Below are 18,205 nucleotides of genomic sequence, written 5' to 3'. Positions count from 1 at the left end.
AATTTTCACATGTAGTTGTGATGGCAGTTTGTGCCACATAAAAATGTGTCTAAGGAGGCGGCCGAGGAGATACAAGCGACCGTGCACAGGATTGAGTCTGCGTCGCCTGACGCGTTTGTTGTGATATCTGGGGATTTTAACCGTTGCATCGTAAAGTCAAGTGGGTCATACTACTACCAACATGTCAAGTGCAACACAAGGGGGGAAACGGTCCTCGACCACTGTTACACTAAGGTCAAGGATGCGTATATGTCCAGAAGTCTACCAAGTTTGGGCAAGGCGGACCATAATCTGATCCTGCTCTGTTCCAAATATATCCCACTTGTAAAGAGGCACGAAAAGGAAACGATAACGGTGAAAAATATGACAAAAGACGCGACTGAAAGACTCGTTCGAAAATACGGACTGGGCGGTTTTTGAAAATAGTGCCAAGGACATAAATGAACTTACGCAACATTGACCTTGCTGTCGCCAGAGCAAGGGCGTAAATCCCAGGGGGAGGCCTACTTAAAATATCTGTGTAAGTAGTAAAACAATACAAACCCCAAAAAATGCTTTTTAAGTTTAGAAACATTTTGAGTCCCCCCTCCCTTGCTTCACAGTGGTTTGGTCCACTGCCTGCTGTACGTCAGGAGCCGCACTAGACTCACAGTCACATCGGGTAGTGATAGGAATGTAGTAAGTAGGCGGTTCAAGGCAGTTTTATTCACATTAAACATCGGATGAAGTTGTTTTTTTCTCAAATAGAAATAATGCTGAGTAATTAATGAATTAGTCATGACAAAAAAGTTCGCTATGTTAGTGTAATATAATGTAGCGTTACCTAGCTTATTAATAGCTTGTTGGATAGAAATGCACCCACTACAACTAACGTTACCACGGCGATAAGCCTAACGTTATGTGTGTGAACTGATATTAGGGTTAATATTGAAGATTGTGTTTTGCTGAATATGAAGTTAAGTGGCTGATCAGTTAAATATATATCCTCTGTCCCAGACGAAACCTAATATTTATGTGGAGGACGCAAGATAATTTTATAATTATAATATGACCGTGTGGTGAACCTATGAACCTAACTCATATTTAGACATCTGACGTTAAAGATTTGTGTTGATGTTGCCCAGATAAAATGATAGAGAAAAGAAAAACAGATATAAGAGCCTTTTTCAGTACACCAAAATGCCAAGTAAGTACAATAAGTCCTCATATCAGGACAATTTGGTAACATCTTTATAAGAATGGGTGCTTATGGAAACACTAAGGTCACTATGTCACAGGCAAAGGAGAAAGAAAGAACTGAGGAACAGGGAGACCAGGGACAGTCAGCTGGAGAGTCTCAGGGAGACCAGGGACAGCCAGATGTAGAGTCTCAGGGAGACCAGGGACAGCCAGCTGGAGAGTCTCAGGGAGACCAGGGACAGCCAGATGTAGAGTCTCAGGGAGACCAGGGACAGCCAGGTGTAGAGTCTCAGGTAAGGAACAGGGACAGTCAGGTGGAGAGTCTCAGGGAGACCAGGGACAGTCAGGTGGAGAGTCTCAGGGAGACCAGGGACAGTCAAGTGTAGAGTCTCAGGGAGACCAGGGACAGTCAGCTGGAGAGTCTCAGGGAGACCAGGGACAGCCAGGTGGAGAGTCTCAGGGAGACCAGGGACAGTCAATTGTAGAGTCTCAGGGAGACCAGGGCCAGTCAGGTGTAGAGTCTCAGGTAAGGAACAGGGACAGTCAATTGTAGAGTCTCAGGGAGACCAGGGCCAGTCAGGTGTAGAGTCTCAGGTGAGTGGGTTGAGCTCAGTTCATATTTTTGGAGGTGTGTGGCTGTCAGGGTTAGCAGATGAGTTTTACTAGTGGCTCACTAATTTACATTATGATCAGCTAATTTAACAAGTGTACAAAAGCATTGTATTTCTTTTATATGGGGACATTTTTTCAAAATAAGTCATTACGTTTTAAGGTATTTTTGTGGCTTGATTGTAAACAACTTAAAAATAAATACATGGTTTTAAAGAAGAATATTTTGGTCAATTTAGTCACTTTTTCATTGAATTGAGAGAAACACTGAAAAGAAGGATAATGGTACAGTCTCCATGCTACACTAATGATAGTATTAAGGCTTTCATCTGTGTACACATGTCCTCTACGAGTATAATTGTGGCTGTATTATTTGTGTCCCCTTTTTTTATTGTCCCCCTACTGTTAGATCAGATTTACGCCCATGCGCCAGAGCATAATCTACGTTAGACATACCAGAAGTTTGACTTGGCAGACATGATTCCCCATGTTACTGTAATTAAATATTCAGAACTGCCATGTTTCTCTTATTATTATTTGGTATTAAAAAATACTTGTTTAAGAGTATGCCAATGTATTTCAGAGGCTGTGTAGAACATCATTACACATTTTTTTCAACAACTTATATTCTTGGTGCTGCATCTTTATGGTTACACCATTTACACAATTTTGCCCTTATTCTCTCAATATTATCTCAAAACTTAATAAAATCAGGCATTTCAAGACAGGGGCCCAAATAAAAAGATATTTTAAAGTAAACTATAACTTTATTATGACATTTTCACATTTTTAAAGTTATTCAAACCTCAGGGACAGAAAAAAATGAGCGGCACGTCTTTCACCCCTGTATATTAATATACCATATTGAGCCTGTGCGCCACCATGTAGCTAGTACCACCGCCGTAATCCTGCAGAGGGCGATGTTCTTTAGTAAATGTCCCGGAGCAACAGGATGCCTTCATTGTATAGAATCTGGCTGGTGCCTTTTTCCTCAACTTTTTTTTCCACCGCCCATACTGCTTCTGTTATTTAGCTAGGCAGAGAGAAAGGAAGTACTAGCGACAGGCTAGCTAGTTAGCCGGTCTGAAACCACAGTCTGTCAGGTCTTCTGAGTCTATTTTACCTCAGACACTGCTTTTCTTTGTGTAATATAGCTAAGCGTATAAGACGTTTTTTGTCGGTTCATGTTGTTTCCACCCCTGTTTCAAAACTGCAAGCTCAACTCTCAACCGTAGTCTGTCGGGGACTCCACCGTTGTTAGCCTGGTTTATACAAGTCAGTATTGGTTTATTCAAAGGAGAAAGAAAACCACAAACTGAAAAGCAGAGACTTGGTTATCAATATTTTTTCACCAGTTGGTTGAATCGCGGGGAATGCAATCAAGGATTACACCAAGACAATGAGAAATACAATCGCTAAAGGTAACGTTACGTTAAACACTGTTTGCCCGTGCACTTGGCTTTGTACGTGCTTGTTCTGTAAAGCAAGCGTTTAGCTAGCTATATGGCAAAAAAGTATGCACTTGTCGAAATATTTTGGGTTTATTGTTGTCGAAGGTGTTACGTTTTTATGGCTTACGTTGTCAGGCACTGCATTGACAGATCGGTAAGTTATTGTGAAGCAGCTCAGTTAACATCTGCGACTCGTAAAGTTAACCCTTCTCTATTGAATGTAGCTAGCTAGCTAGCTAGCTAATTTTTAACGTCCCATTTTAAGACAAAATGGAGGTTACCAGCTAACTTTCACAGCCGTCCTGGCTGACTGTAATGATAATTGTTGGTAACAACATGCCGCCTGTCTGGTCAGTGCTCCAGAAGCATAGCTGCATCTAGTTTTGTGTGAATGAGCTGAGAATGTAGGCTGACTTGTTACAGTGCAATGTGCCCAGGCCTGGTTGATATGTGACTAACCTACTTGTCAGTTGCTTGTTGCTTTGCTGGGATCAACAAGGCTCACTTGGATTTCAGAAAAAAGCTCCACATTGTTGAGTTTTTTTTTTTGCAGACTCTTGAGTCCTTGACATAAATCCAAACCGGAATTGTCTAGAAGGGGGCAACAACTACAGTTTATCCAAATTACCAGTGTATCATAACTGTTATTATGTGCCCTCCATGGTAGTGCACAATTTATACCCAGTACAGTACAGCCACGGTTGCCAGTTATAGATGAAGTAGTATAATAACAGCAACAGATGTATTTTGAGAGATGGATATTGATACAGTATTGTTATTGAGATATGGGATAGGTATTGTCAGGGCATTTAAAAAAAAAAAAAACTAATATAAAGGTCAAATTCTGTTAAATGTATTTTTTTCCCCAGACTTAACAACTGCATTGCAACTAACCAACAACCTTTTGAACTTTATTTGACTGTCTAGCTGAGTAATATCAGCAGTGACTGCCTCTACTTACTTTTCCCGTCATTGCACACTAATATTAATACTGCTCACCCTTGGTTTATGTCTATAATCATGTGTAACTACTGTCACCATATCAATTTAGAGTCCAACAATTAGGACTGGGAGATGTGTGTATTTTCCAAAGTTGGTTAATCTAGCTGTTATATTATTTGCCTGTACCCATTTAGTTATTATATCCACATTACTGGTAATTATTTATCAAAAATCTAATTGTGTAAATATTTTGTGAAAGCCCCTATAGTCAACCCTACAATATCGCTGCAATATTGATTTTGATGTATCTGGTCAAACATATTGTGATATTTGATTTTCGCCCAGATGAAGTGACAATTTTGGAGCCGTTATAACATACAGTACAGTAGCACATTGGCCAAACCTTAACAGAATCTTCCACACAAAGCTACAGGACCAAGCTCTTGCTACATGACAAACGTCTAGCTAGGTGGTGGAAAAAAGTCATCATACATAGGCACTTTACTTGGAAGTTCCTCTCCCTCCTGTTTCCCTTTTTCCATTTATCTGATTTACTTTGTGAACAAACACTGTTGTGCTCTTCCAATGGCCTAACTAGCAAGTAATTTCCACATTGTAAAATAATGTATATATGCATCCTTCTGTGCTTAATAAGCCACATGTGACCCAGGCCTTCAGGAATGGCTTGAAATAATCTATCAGACTAGAGTGTAAAGTTACAAATATTCCCCTGCCGGAAGGTAATGGGATGTACAGCAAATGTACTCTGTGACCCTGCAAAACAAGTAGGTGGGGCATCAACCTAAAGTGGATGGAATGAACCTTTCCTATTTCATTTTTTAATTTAGTTTAAGTAGTTTGAGAGCAAGTGACTGTTGTAAAGTCTATTTTATTTATAATTTAAGTTTAATTTCTCTGCTGATGACACTCAATAAGAACATTGAAACTAAGTCATTTCTATACCACAAATGGATAAATAATTATAGAAATCACCATAACAAAACAGTTTGGGACCAGTTTTCTTCCGATTTTTTTTTTTTGCAAACCACAGTTCATCATTGAACTACAAACTGCGTGGAATATAAATGAAAGTGACATCTCATTAAGAAGATGAGCTAAACCAGCCAGCCTGTTAAATTAGGTCTTCAAGACCAAACTCTGGAAGTGACGTTAAACAAAATGTAGAACATGTGTACAAAATATTTGACCTTGCATGTTTATTACTCATTTTTTAAATGTCATAGTCCAGAATGGAGCTATTAAATATTACCGTTACGAGCATAATAGAATAATTCCGTATGTAACAATATCAGCTGTAATGGGTAGAGTGACACAGGAGGCATGTGGAGGTGTGGTGGGTGTGTGTGGACTGTGCAGCATTTGTAAGCCCACTGGTGGTGTAGGATCTGCCAACTACTATGCTGTGGATCAAGCATCAGCATATTCAATACAGTCACACACGATCCCCATCTGTCATATTCAAAATCTAATTAACATCCCAATCCCTCAGAGAAAGCTTAAGAGTCAATTCTCCATTTATTAAAAATGCTTCATGTCTCACAATTTAAATAATAGTAACTATTTAGAAATGTAAAAGGGAAGAGATGTAACTGAATATCGATATTAGTCAGATATGAACACACAGTACTGTCTAAACATGTATGAATGACATCTGAACTGAAAGCTGTAATATTAATTTTCACTTAATTATTCACTCAAAAGACCTGTCCCAATATCTTCGAATGATTGTAAACAGAAACGCCCACAAATGATGTTGCAATACAGCCAATTTTATCCCATACCTCCTTAAAGTGCTTCTAAGCACTGAGGCAGTCCACAGAACGTCTCTCTGCCATCTTTGAAAGAAAAGGGCCATATGGCCCCCTGCTAATGGTTGGTACTCTGCAAGCACCACTGCAGAGCTGACAGTGGAAGCAAGTGGGGGAAGGAAGACCAATTACATCTCCAGCTCAGCCTTGAGTTGTAATTGGTCTACACATCCTGGCGGATGCAATTGTGTAAAACAGCAGATGAAAAGATAATTGCCTCAATCATAGCTGTGCCAAAATATTTCTCAGAGGAGACTCGAGAAGAGATTCAAGGGTTTTCTCAGACTCGGCTTTCATATTCATCTTTATTACATTTATTTTCAACTGCTAAATCTTACCTTGTGATAATAAATAATCATTTCCTCACAGATAACACTATAAATCGGTTCTATCTCAGCTAAGCGTTGTGTGTTTTAACAGTCCACATGGTGCTCTGCTTGTTATAGGCTAGGTCCATTAGAGGTGTGAATCTTCAATGATCTTTCGATTACGATTATCATGTCTTCGATTCGCTATCACGATGCGTTAAATACATTTTTCTGTTAAAGCCATATAGGATATTTAATTCATAGCTTTTCAAGCTTCAAAAACAAAACATTCTGCAGTGCTGATACTAAATAAATTGGATACATAAAACTACAGCACTGAGCACATGGCACTTCCTGAATGTGCAAAACATAACAGAATATGTAAACAGAAAGGTTGTTAAGCCTACATTAAATTGTAAACCGAAATAATCGATTATGGCCTGGCCAATTATCGATGCAGCTTCGTCCATGTCCACGATTCGATGCATCAATTATTTGATTCATTTCAACACCTCTAATGTCCATGTCTTTAGAAGTTTAGGTGTGTAGCTGTTTTCAACCTAAGCCACATTAGAGGAACTGTTGTTGTTGTTTCCTAATACGCTTATCAAGCTGCTCTGCTCTGCTCTGCTGTGACACCACAACCTCAGCCAGCAAGATAAGTTTATAAAAATGTTTTTTAAAGGCAACAATAATCAAGTGTTGGGCGAAGGATAGTAATGAAATTGCAATGGCTTAATTTTGACATTGATGTCTTAGATGCCTTATGGTTAGCTACACATGAGCATTTTGTTTTTTGCTGATGACTTCAGAGGGTGTGTGGGCTGTTTGTGCATTGTAGACACTAAAAGCAACTTTGGGGAGGTTGCAATTGATCTGTCTAGTGTCTATCTTGTGGGTTTTCAGGGTGAAATGTGTTTCATGAATTACTTGGAAAGTGTGTTTTGTTTCTCACAACTGTTTGATGAATCATGATTAGTGTGGGAAATTAGACCCACATTGGGTGCTGTAGAATATGCTACATGTCATCAATACCAACCACTCGGGCATTTTATTCTGGTTTTAGCCTACTGTTTGATGTTTTGAATTCATTTATAAATTACATTTAAATACAAGAACAGTTGGCCGAAGTGCTGTAAAATCAGAAAAAAACATAGAACACAATGAACACAAAAACAACAAAAGATAACCGTTTAACAGCAAAATGACAATGATATATCCTGTGTTAAAAGCCTGGGCATAAAAATATGTTTTAAGATGGGATTTGAAAACCGGCAGTGTAGGGGCCAGCCTAATATGTAGAGGCAACTTATTCCAAAGTTTGGGGGCTACTACTGCAAAGGCGTAGACTAGGTAAACCCAGCCAAATCTGCCGGTGATTTGCCCTGCAGCTCAGGCTGGAAACCTGTACATTTATCTATCCTGCTTCCATTACAATTTTGTGGGGACCAATCACAAACTGGCTTATCCACCTGGCGTGCTATTGGCGGGTTTAACACGTTGACGATAGAGAAGCGACCAAGCAGCTTTTTGTTTACATTCAACATAGTGGCCACCGAAGCGCAGCATCCCGTTGATGCCTCTGTCGCTGCTACGTCACCCGGATCGTTGGTCTGATTGGTTGAAGGACTATCCAGTTGCGTACAGCCCCGAGCCCGGGTAGTCCAGTAACCCAGAAACGGTGACTTTGCCCTAGGTATGGAGCGCAGCAGGCTGCTGCTTTCTCGTCAGACTGTGTGGAGCTCCTGAAGTCTGACATGTCTTACCATATTTGCAATTAGCCATCAATTTTCGTAAAACGACCCCATATTTAAGCTTTATATAGTTGATTTCTCGCATAAAATGTCTCAGAAGTGAATTTAATAACGAAATAGCAGACAAACAATGTATAACATTGCAGTGTCTGAAATATGAGCCCTGCTGTCTCGTCTCCAATGTATGTGTATGTGGTTCGCTCAACCAATCAGCGCGCAGCTCATCCAAATATTCATGAGCATACCATATTTGGAAGAAAAGCTCTTGTTCCAAATAGGGCCATATTCACAGGGTGTTTAAGGGCCCATAGAATAGCACTCGGGCCATTTTCAGCCCAACCAATGTTACATACCCTATTAGGACTTGGATATATATGTATATACAATTTGATTATTTTCGAATTCATCTATCGTTATTCGTTGTCACGCAGTGAGACCCTTTTTTCTCCACACAGAAACAGCAGCGGGGGCAGCATGAAATCACTTTGTTGCAGAGACGCTATTAGTCAAATGTGGGCACACTAGAAAACGGAAGCAAGATAAACAACGACATGGCCACAGCACACGGTGAGATAAGTAACAGAAGTCCTCTGTTTGTTAACCGTTGTTGAATGTTACAATATGGTGAATCATTTAATGAATAAGGTTCGTTGTGTGTCTGTGTTTTCGCTCTTGTGTGTTCTTTTTTTATATATTATACAAGTATCGGCTCGGGATTCGGTATCGGCCGAGCAGCCAATTCATCTGACTCTGACTTGAAAACGAGGGAAAAATAACCTGAGAGGCACATCCTTCATTTTACATCTCATTGACAGTCCGGTTAGCCATTTCCCGGTGTCCGCTGTCTTCCTGGCGGGGACCGGACACTCAGTTCTTGCCTGGATTTTTTGTTCTGTAATATTAGCTCCTGAAGTCTGACATGTCTTACCATATTTGCAATTAGCCATCAATTTTCGTAAAACGACCCCATATTTAAGCTTTATATAGTTGATTTCTCGCATAAAATGTCTCAGAAGTGAATTTAATAACGAAATAGCAGACAAACAATGTATAACATTGCAGTGTCTGAAATATGAGCCCTGCTGTCTCGTCTCCAATGTATGTGTATGTGGTTCGCTCAACCAATCAGCGCGCAGCTCATCCAAATATTCATGAGCATACCATATTTGGAAGAAAAGCTCTTGTTCCAAATAGGGCCATATTCACAGGGTGTTTAAGGGCCCATAGAATAGCACTCGGGCCATTTTCAGCCCAACCAATGTTACATACCCTATTAGGAGACCTTAAGGAACAGTGTGAAATATAGGGCTGCAACAACGAATCGATAAAATCGATACAATTTGATTATTAAAAAAGTTGGCAACGAATTTCATTATCGATTCGTTGTCACGCAGTCGCGGAGATAAAAGCAATTGAGTTGAGTGCCGTGCCGAGCGGCGCGGAGTGAAAGAAAAGAAAAAAGAGCAGAGCGGGGGTAGAGGAAATACGGAGAGAGACCGGAGAGACCCGTAACTTTTTTCTGAAACACATGGCGGGGGCAGAGAAATCAGTTCGACCTAAGTCATCCAAGGTGTGGGAGCATTTCACACTACATAAATCGAAAACGTGTTAATTGCAAGATAAACAAAAGCGACATGGCATGGCACGGCACAGGCGCACCACGGTGATGATTCAGCAACTCCTAAAAGGTAAACATGTTGGAGTCCTTGATGCGGAGGAAGGGAGTTCAACAGCAGGGTAAAGTCACTACAGAATCCTACTTTTGTTCCGTTTTGAAGTGAGGAACCTAACGTCCCTCTTCTGGTGCTGGTGTGGTATTTACTCGTTATCCAGCTTGACAAGCATGACAAGCTAGCGTTAGCTCGTTAATAACAGTAGTAAAGCAGGGGTGTTTTAATTTAATTAAAGACACGTTTTTATTCACTCGCTTTTTTTTGGCCCATTCATTTTTCAATCTATTGTCATGCATATATTCTGTGCTTTGTCCCATATCAGTTATTGTTGACAAATATATTTGTGTGTGTTGTACTTTTTAATTTCATTTTAAAGTTCTTTTATAGCACTTGGTCATCTTAAGCTGTGTTTAAATGTGGTGTACAAATGAACTTAACTTGCACTTACTACAATGATGGTAATCATTTAATGAATAAGGTTCGTGTGTGTGTGTCTGTGTTTTGTCTGTGTGTGTTCTTTGGGTTACTTACCTTTACACAACTATTAACTAAAACAAGTATGTATGTAATTATGTATTGAGTTGATGTAAATTAATTCTTTTTTGTTTTTTTTATCCAATTCATCGATTAATCGAAAAAATAATCAACAGATTGATCGATTATTAAAATAATCGTTAGTTGCAGCCCTAGTGAAATACCCTATATAATCATTCTATCACCCCTTTTAAGGCCCTGACACTTCAAGCCGTTGGCCTAGTTTGTTCGCCAAGCGTTGGTCTTCGTCTGCCTTTTTTCGGCTGATTCGGTCATCGGCCGAGCAGCCAATTCATCTGATCTGATTGGCTGTTCAGCTTGAAAACGAGAGTGAGGAAAACATAACGACTGTAAGAGGCACACACAAGGCTCCTTTCATTTTACATCTCATCTGTCCAATCCAATACATATAAGAGCTGTCAAAACTGGTCAAAAATGACATTTGAATGTTTCTTCTAAAAAAACACAGGTTTGAACGATTGGAATAACTATTTTTGCACATTATGTCCATAAGATGGCAAATGTACAACGTGATATACATAACTAACGTTACTTGGGTAGGCATATTTATTCTAACAACATGTCTTTTAAAAGATCTCTACATACCTACACATTACAAAATAAACCTATACTGTGATATTTAATATAGAGACCGTTATAGACTTCTCTCTCTCTCTCTCTCTCTGCACCCTCTGCACCGCTAAACAATTAGCCCCCTAGCAAGCAAGCTAGCTTACCAGCCAGCCGGCCAGCCTTTAAATTAGTACAATGTAAGAATGTCATTTTTAGTTCACACGCTCTTGTCAAATCGAAGGAAAGCACATTGCTATCGCCAGATGAGGAATGTTAGGTGGGTGAAATTAGCAAGCTAACGTTAGCTAACGAGCCAGCAGCCGGCTGTTCGGTCGCTCCCCTCCCACCGTTGTGAGACTTCTTTGCAGAGAGAACGGATGACACACCGGGAGAGCCACAGTCCGGTTAGCCATTTCCCGGTGTCCGCTGTCTTCCTGGCGGGGAGTGAAGTAGAGGGACCGTAGGCTCTGTTTTCGGTTCTGCCGCTGATCGAGCAAACACTGTTTGTTGTGGTATCGTAGCAACGTTATCCGGTTTCCCTTTTGAATGACGAATAGATTACCGTCGCCTGCTGGTATGGTGAGTTATTTCCTCTTACGCAGGCGCTGAATGTATGTGGTACTTGGCCGTCGGCTTTAGTCTCTGCGGTGTGTTCCACTGCTAATTTTTGGCCAAGACAAAAGGCGACGAGGGCCGACGCCACACACACTAGTCCCCCGGCCGTCGGCTTGATGTGTCAGGGCCTTTAGTGTGAGTGCAGTATTAGGTTACTGTGTTCCTCTTTTATTTTTTGCTTCAGAATCGGACTAATTTAGGTCACTGATAGAACAAGGACGGAGGAACAGGTCGAGCTATAGTGTGCTGTGGCAGCAGAGTGATTTCTAATGAGTCCCTTAGCAGTATGCGCTGCCTCTATGTGCAGCTGGTTGTGCTGGGGCAACATGATGTAGGCTACCTGTGGAATGACGCAGACACCTGCAGTCCCATGGTCCTGTAAAACAGCCTCGGGCTACATTCACACTACTACGTTTCTGTTTAAAAAACGAATGTCTTTTGCTACGTTTGTCTCGCGTCCACACTACCCGCTTCCTGTTTACACCGGCAAGAACCGTGTGTGAATGGTCATGTGTTAATATGGATGGAGATTAGTTGTGCTACTGAGCTAAAATGCTTGTGTGGACATTATTATTATTATTATTTTTTAAAACGCCGTTAAAAAATGAAAGCGTAGTATTGTGGATGTCGCCTCAGTAAGTAGAATATGAATGTTGACATTGACAAGTGTCATTCTGATTGCTATTATATGAGGTATAGTGAAGGGCTCATTGCCAATGGCTTGGCAGGAAAGTCAAGACATGTAGAGACAGTATTACATGAAGAACACTAAGAAGGGTTAGGTGTCATTCTGCCCTTTTTGTAAACCTGAGGGCTCGTTCAGGAGAGCACAATCTAAAACCCTTTTATCACTAAGCCGTTGAAAGAGCTCTATACCTTACCTTCTCATCGCAGATGTTGACAGCTGATTTGAATAGGCTGCAATGTGTAAACATTGAATGATTCCCATCAGTGTATACCTACTAAAGCAAGCTGGGTAGGTGTATGAAAAAAAAAAAAAAGGAAGAGAGGAATGGAAAGGAGGTCAGAAAAGAGCTATGGGACACTGGCATTTGTGAATATGTGTGTACAGTATGTCAGCGCTTAGTCCAATAATGTGACAGCAATGCTCCAGGGTCCGCCTTTCTGTGGCAAAAGATGGGGAGAAAAAATAGCCTTGCGTTCTTTAGAAAGCTGCTAACCGAGCTTTGCAGCGTGGATTTGCAGTGACCTGTATTTTGTAGAGACTGGACCAGATGGAGAGTGCAAGCAAAAGAAAGTTAGTGAGTGAGCAAGGCAGTCTGTGTGAGTAGACAAGGAGAGGTAAAGAGAGGGAGAGTGGTGAGGTTTTAAAGTCATCAATTCCACAAACTCCTTGGTAACTTGGCTCTTTCAATGTGGCAAGCTGAATTAATGGGCTTTATAAATAGACCCAGCTGTAATGATAGGGTATAAGTGAGGAAAAGGCCGACCAACTGTTTAGGAATGGCCTTCTTTTACAATGCATTTGTTTGTTATGATTTAGTCTTCGCTCAGCCATCATTGCGAGGCCCAAACACATCAATCCAAGATGATTGGAATCAAAGCTTGATTGTGATGTGATTTTGATTATACCAAATATGCCTGTTTAGATTCTGATTAAAGGCACAGTTATAAGCCAAGCAAAAGTTTTAACCAAAATATACAACTCAAAAATGTTCCACAGTGAACTGAAAAGTCGTCTGTCAATGTCATGGAAGACATATTTTAACCAATTTCAGGCAGCTTGAGCACAATGACTTCATATTGCATTTAGGTTAAAAGCTACATGTGACATCTTTTTTGTTACTCTCTTTTGGGAAGCGACCCTCCAGTGTTTACATTACCTGCTTTCATCACATTCAAATGTATGGATATTAAAGAGAGAATTAACCAACATTAACCCAGTTTTACCAGCTGTACTACATGCAGCTCAACAGCCCTGATTTTTAAGATTTCAGCATTTTCCCTGTTGAAGGGATAGTTAAACTTTTTTGACATGAGTTACTACTCTCTGTTAGTGATTTTGATACTTGGGCTTTAGCTCCGGCAGAGACTCCTGTGGTTGGAGATCTCCCAGTGAGAGCTTTTAACTTGTCAGCCAAAAATGAGCAGCAGCCACACAGGGTCACTAAACAAAAACATTTCCACTACAAAAACATACAAAAAATAATTGTCCACAATAGATTATGATATTTTGCATGATTCTACTGTTTTATTCTCTTCTTAGACCCATGGATCCCATGCATCACTATCATTACTGGTAACAGCACATGCAACCTCTTGCATAGAAAAATAAAATTGAATCTGTGCTTATATCTCACAAGTCTCTCATAATGAGAAGCCTTCTGTCATTTGCTCCCTTCCCCCTCAGCTGCAGGGGTCACCCTCAGGAAGGTGTGTGTGTGTGTGTGTGTGTGTGTCTTGACTGACTAGTTGATGGCTGTGGTGAGTGCTATAACCTCCCCCTCCATCCTCTCTGCGGTCACTGATCCTGTCCCTTGGCTCTGGATTATGGGCAGAGAGAAGGCACACCCTGAGGCTCTATTTCTTACTCTGCACCATGGTCTAGCTCTGAGGGTGACTGTCAAAATTGGATCATTAGGCATAGCTAACAAGGGCCAGGCAGATACAGCCTTGAGTGCATCTATCATTATAATTTACCTAAATGTATATCAAAAAGACACCTCTCAGTTATTCCTACAGTTAGAAGAAACAAACAGAAACTAGCTGTAAGAGCATTTAGCAGACCATTGTTTAGGCTAAATTGGACTTAATTGTAATATTTTGTTGTCTAAAACACTGCCTCCAACAAGCATATTCGCCATGTGTAACTAGTAGTTTGGGTTGTTTTAGTGCACATAAAGCATAATAGTAGTTATGTACATTCTAAAAAAACATGAACTCCTGCCTGTATGATGGCGATAAATATGCACATTGCATGATAACTATGTAATGACCAGGGTATTTGAAGTTCAAGCTGTGGTCTCTTTTTGTGTTGTGGAGATGCAAATACAGAGGAGGAAAGAGATTTAAGAATGAACCTGAAGTCCTAAGTCTTTATAAAGGGAATAATACAGCCCCTAATCTAATACTTAGTTCACCGAAATCCTCTTTTTAAAGGTGGAAGTATATTGGCACAAATTGGGTTGGATTTGTTTACATCTTGGTTTAAGAGTTATGGGCAAGTCTAATGAAGTAGACTTCCAATGTCAATCCTTTTGAAATGATGTGAGGAAAAAAATTAATAATCTCAGCCAGGCAAGGTGGTAGAGTTGACGGAACATTCCTATTCTATGTGCCAGGGCACAAGCAAAGAGGACAATGGTGAAGGCGGCACAGTGTTGGATTAGTGCATACAAGCTCCACAAAGCGCTACTTAGAAGCGCATGACGTTTGTTGTTGTAATTAGTTCTAAGTGTGTATTTCAGTTTATGGTGTTTATTGGCTAAAATGCCCTTTAAACTAGAGAGGCAATTTGGAGTGCATTGCATAATGTTCCTGTGATAGTGAGTAAAGTTGCATTCACAAAACCGAGCATGGTGATTACTCCACTTTACTCGCATATTGCATTGATTACAGTTTGATCAGATTATTTGTGTTCATGTAAACAAACATGGCCATTACATTACCTGGAAATGATTAGTTTTGGATCACTATGTAACAAGGCTTGATCTTTTGAAAAAAAAATTAAACTTTTTTTAGGTACGCAATAATTGCGATGTACCGTATGTTAGCCTTTGACTTACATTTCCTGTGCAAATATATTAATACAACGCACGTATTTTGGTCATTATTAGCACTTTGTGTTCAGCAGTAGGATTGGACTCTGTGCCACAGCCTGCTGACTGCAGCCCAGTCTTACCACTAGATGCCTGGAGGGCTGCAGAGAGTGACAAGGGAAGTAAAAGAGAAAAAGCCAAGCACCGAAGAGTACGGACAAGGGAGGCACAGATGGGGGGGACGAGATGGAAAGAAAGAAGACAAGCTGAGGATAGAAAGAGAGGGAGATGGAGCGGGAACAGTAGACCATGGCTATGGTCTCTATATTGGCTGGGCTGTGCTCTGTTCTGTTTGTTTTTGCTCTATTTTTACTGTGCAGTCTGACTGTGGTCACTGATGAATGCCTCCATATGTAAGTTACATTTAATCTGACAGAATCGTTCAGGAAGTCTGGCCCCGGCGAGAGTGTTAAAAGACATGATGGGATCTGTACAGAAGAAAAGAAAGGGACAGTAAGAGAATGTTTTAGAAAATGGCTTTATATGGTATGACGTTGAACAGCATCCGTTTTGCTCTTTCCTACCGTTACTGTCCAGTTCACTACTCTAAAAACAATATAGATGGGTAGATTAAGAAAAAGGCCGCCCTAGGCCTAGATGTTAGAACGACATTATCCTTTTTAAGATGCTTATCATCCACACATTGGTGTGTGAATCTGCCAGGCCACCCAAACATCAACAGGACAAACCACAGGGAAGATTGTTTCAGTAGATTATACTAGCTGCACCACATAATCTATTGTATGTCATAATGTCTAAGTTTCTTTTTCTCCCTTTTGTTACTCCTCTTTATTACACATCCTTCATTACACGCTCTTTTTGCTAGCCCCCCTACTGCTTTTTGTACCAATTCAAGTTCAAACTGAGGTTAAGGCATGTATATAATGTGGGATGAGTAATATTGTTGAGGTGTTTCTCAGTTGGTAGAGCGGGATTTCGACACTGCTTTTAGTAACCCCCACTAAAACATGGTGCCATAGCAGAGAGAGCAGAGGCTTTAGTTTGTGTTAGGTTAAATCTCAGTTTCTGCCTGCTACCTGAGATGTATGCTTACAGGCAGAAGCAGTTTGGCATTGTACCCTGTTGTCTGAACTTTTTTTTTCTGAGAAATAAAGAAAAGTGTGTGTGGCATACCAGTGGCATGGCTAAGGGATTTTAAATAAGTATTAACTTGGTGCAGTGACTATGCTGGTGCTACAATGGAGTCATGTGTTTGGGAAATGTTTTTTAGAGCTGGGTAGCCCACATGAGTGACTGTGTACAATAATCCCCTCTGTCTGTCTGCCTCCTTTCCTTTGCTTCCTTTTCTCCTCTTCCTGATTTCTGCCTGCAGCTGCCCCCATCTCCAGACGACATACTGTATGCTGGTGTGTTTGTGCATGTGGTTTGTCGCACTGAACGGGAAGGAAGTGTTTCCGTAACTGGAGACCATCCTGAGCAGCCTCAGATCAAATGCACCTGAATCCAGTAAACACATTATGCAAATATTAGCATTTATTTAACAGGCTTATTTATTTAGGCAGGGCTGCAAATAATCATTTTTATTAACAATCTGTTGATTAAAGATATTTAGTTTACTATCACAGAACACTAAGGATACCAGCAAATATTCCCATTTCAGAACGTTGAACCAATAAAATTTGAGCTTTAACATTTTTTTTATTTAAGGATTAATAGATTATCAAAATTGCGGAGGGTTAATTGATGATTAACTAATCTATTAATTGACTAATCGTTTTAGCTCTTCAGGAAGGAAATAATTTAGCTTCCTGACTTGCTATCTGCATACTGCACAGACTACTTTTTGCTGGCTATTACAGAAATACCACCAATATTAAGATTTTTTTAAACCAACAGCTCTACAAACCTTGACGAGTTTTTTCTTTTCTTTGAAGTATAGAATTTATTGGCCGAATACATTATATCGTACTTGGCTGTTGTTTATGTTGTCCACCCCCTGAATGCCTGTAATAAGAACATACTAGTGTCCTACATGTCATCATTTAGCTGTATTTGTCCACCGCTGGTCTAAAGTAGTCCATTATTAGTCCAACATGGCTGAGATGACTGCTCCGGAAAACTCTGGAATCCCCTGACACCACCAACCAGCGTGGAATCCCAAAACAGCCAATCAGACTCAGCAGAGACCTTCTGGGTTGCATTAAGTCAGACATGCTATGCCCTCACTGGCCTGGTGTATTTCATGTGGATGCTGCTGCTTTGAATCTAGAGTTTCAGCTCATCACACTGATTGAAAATGTATATTTCTCTGCACCATCTCATCCCAATTGACCTCTGGATGAAAGAACCTGGACGCTTATGTCAGTGCAAGGCATACGTTCAAGGCTGGGATATTATTTGGGGAGTGTTTGAATGTGTATATTTGCATGTGAGCTTCACTGTGCTCTGTTGCAGCCCTCTGCCTCATGTTTTGAGTGGTTTGATTCAAATCCATTTTGTTGGCCTTTTTACTTTGCCCACTGGGGCTTGCCCTCGGGTCTGATTGAGTGGATGATAAAGGGGAATTAATTGTAAACCAAAAACACCAGGGCATGGGTTTTTATAGGAGGCAGAGTTCTCTCAACACTGAGCTTCTCCTGTACTCAGTGTAGTTTGGCATCTGGACTGAGTTAAAGCAGCAGTGCTAAATGTTAGGCAGTGGGGAGCAGAGGGGGGTGATCAGTGGGGGGCCGAAGGGGAGGCATTGGGAGAGATTTTGTTAAAGACAGCGGTATGACAGGAGAGATGTAGGGAAGGGGGCAGAGTTAAAGAGGCAGTTGAAAACACAGCAGTCCAGATGGGTGGCGAGACACGGGGGAGTAGTGTAAGGCTGTACCCTGGCCTCTTGGATTACTGACCTGCTGTGAAATGTACATAAAGTAGGAGTTCATAAAGCTGTGGCTAAAACTAATGTTGGGTTGCCTCAAGCAACAGCAGAACGGGCTGATAAGCCTTGGAT

General features: G+C 40.7%; 1 protein-coding gene across 8 annotated transcripts in view; it reads left to right on the top strand.

Moving 5' to 3' along the window:
* Positions 1-2,801: 2,801 nt before the first annotated feature.
* LOC144523410 (myosin IXB) overlaps positions 2,802-18,205 on the top strand; it is a 61,553-nt gene continuing 46,149 nt past the window's right edge. For all 8 annotated transcript variants that reach the window (XR_013502502.1, XM_078258944.1, XM_078258942.1 and 5 more), the window contains exon 1: positions 2,802-3,209. The gene's annotated coding sequence lies outside the window, so the exon portion shown is untranslated. The remainder of the gene's footprint in view (positions 3,210-18,205) is intronic.

This window comes from Sander vitreus, chromosome 9 (assembly GCF_031162955.1).
Source record: "Sander vitreus isolate 19-12246 chromosome 9, sanVit1, whole genome shotgun sequence".
Taxonomy (NCBI): Eukaryota; Metazoa; Chordata; class Actinopteri; order Perciformes; family Percidae; genus Sander; species Sander vitreus.
The sequence above is the reverse complement of the archived record's forward strand: the minus strand, read 5'-3'. Positions and strand labels throughout refer to the sequence as shown.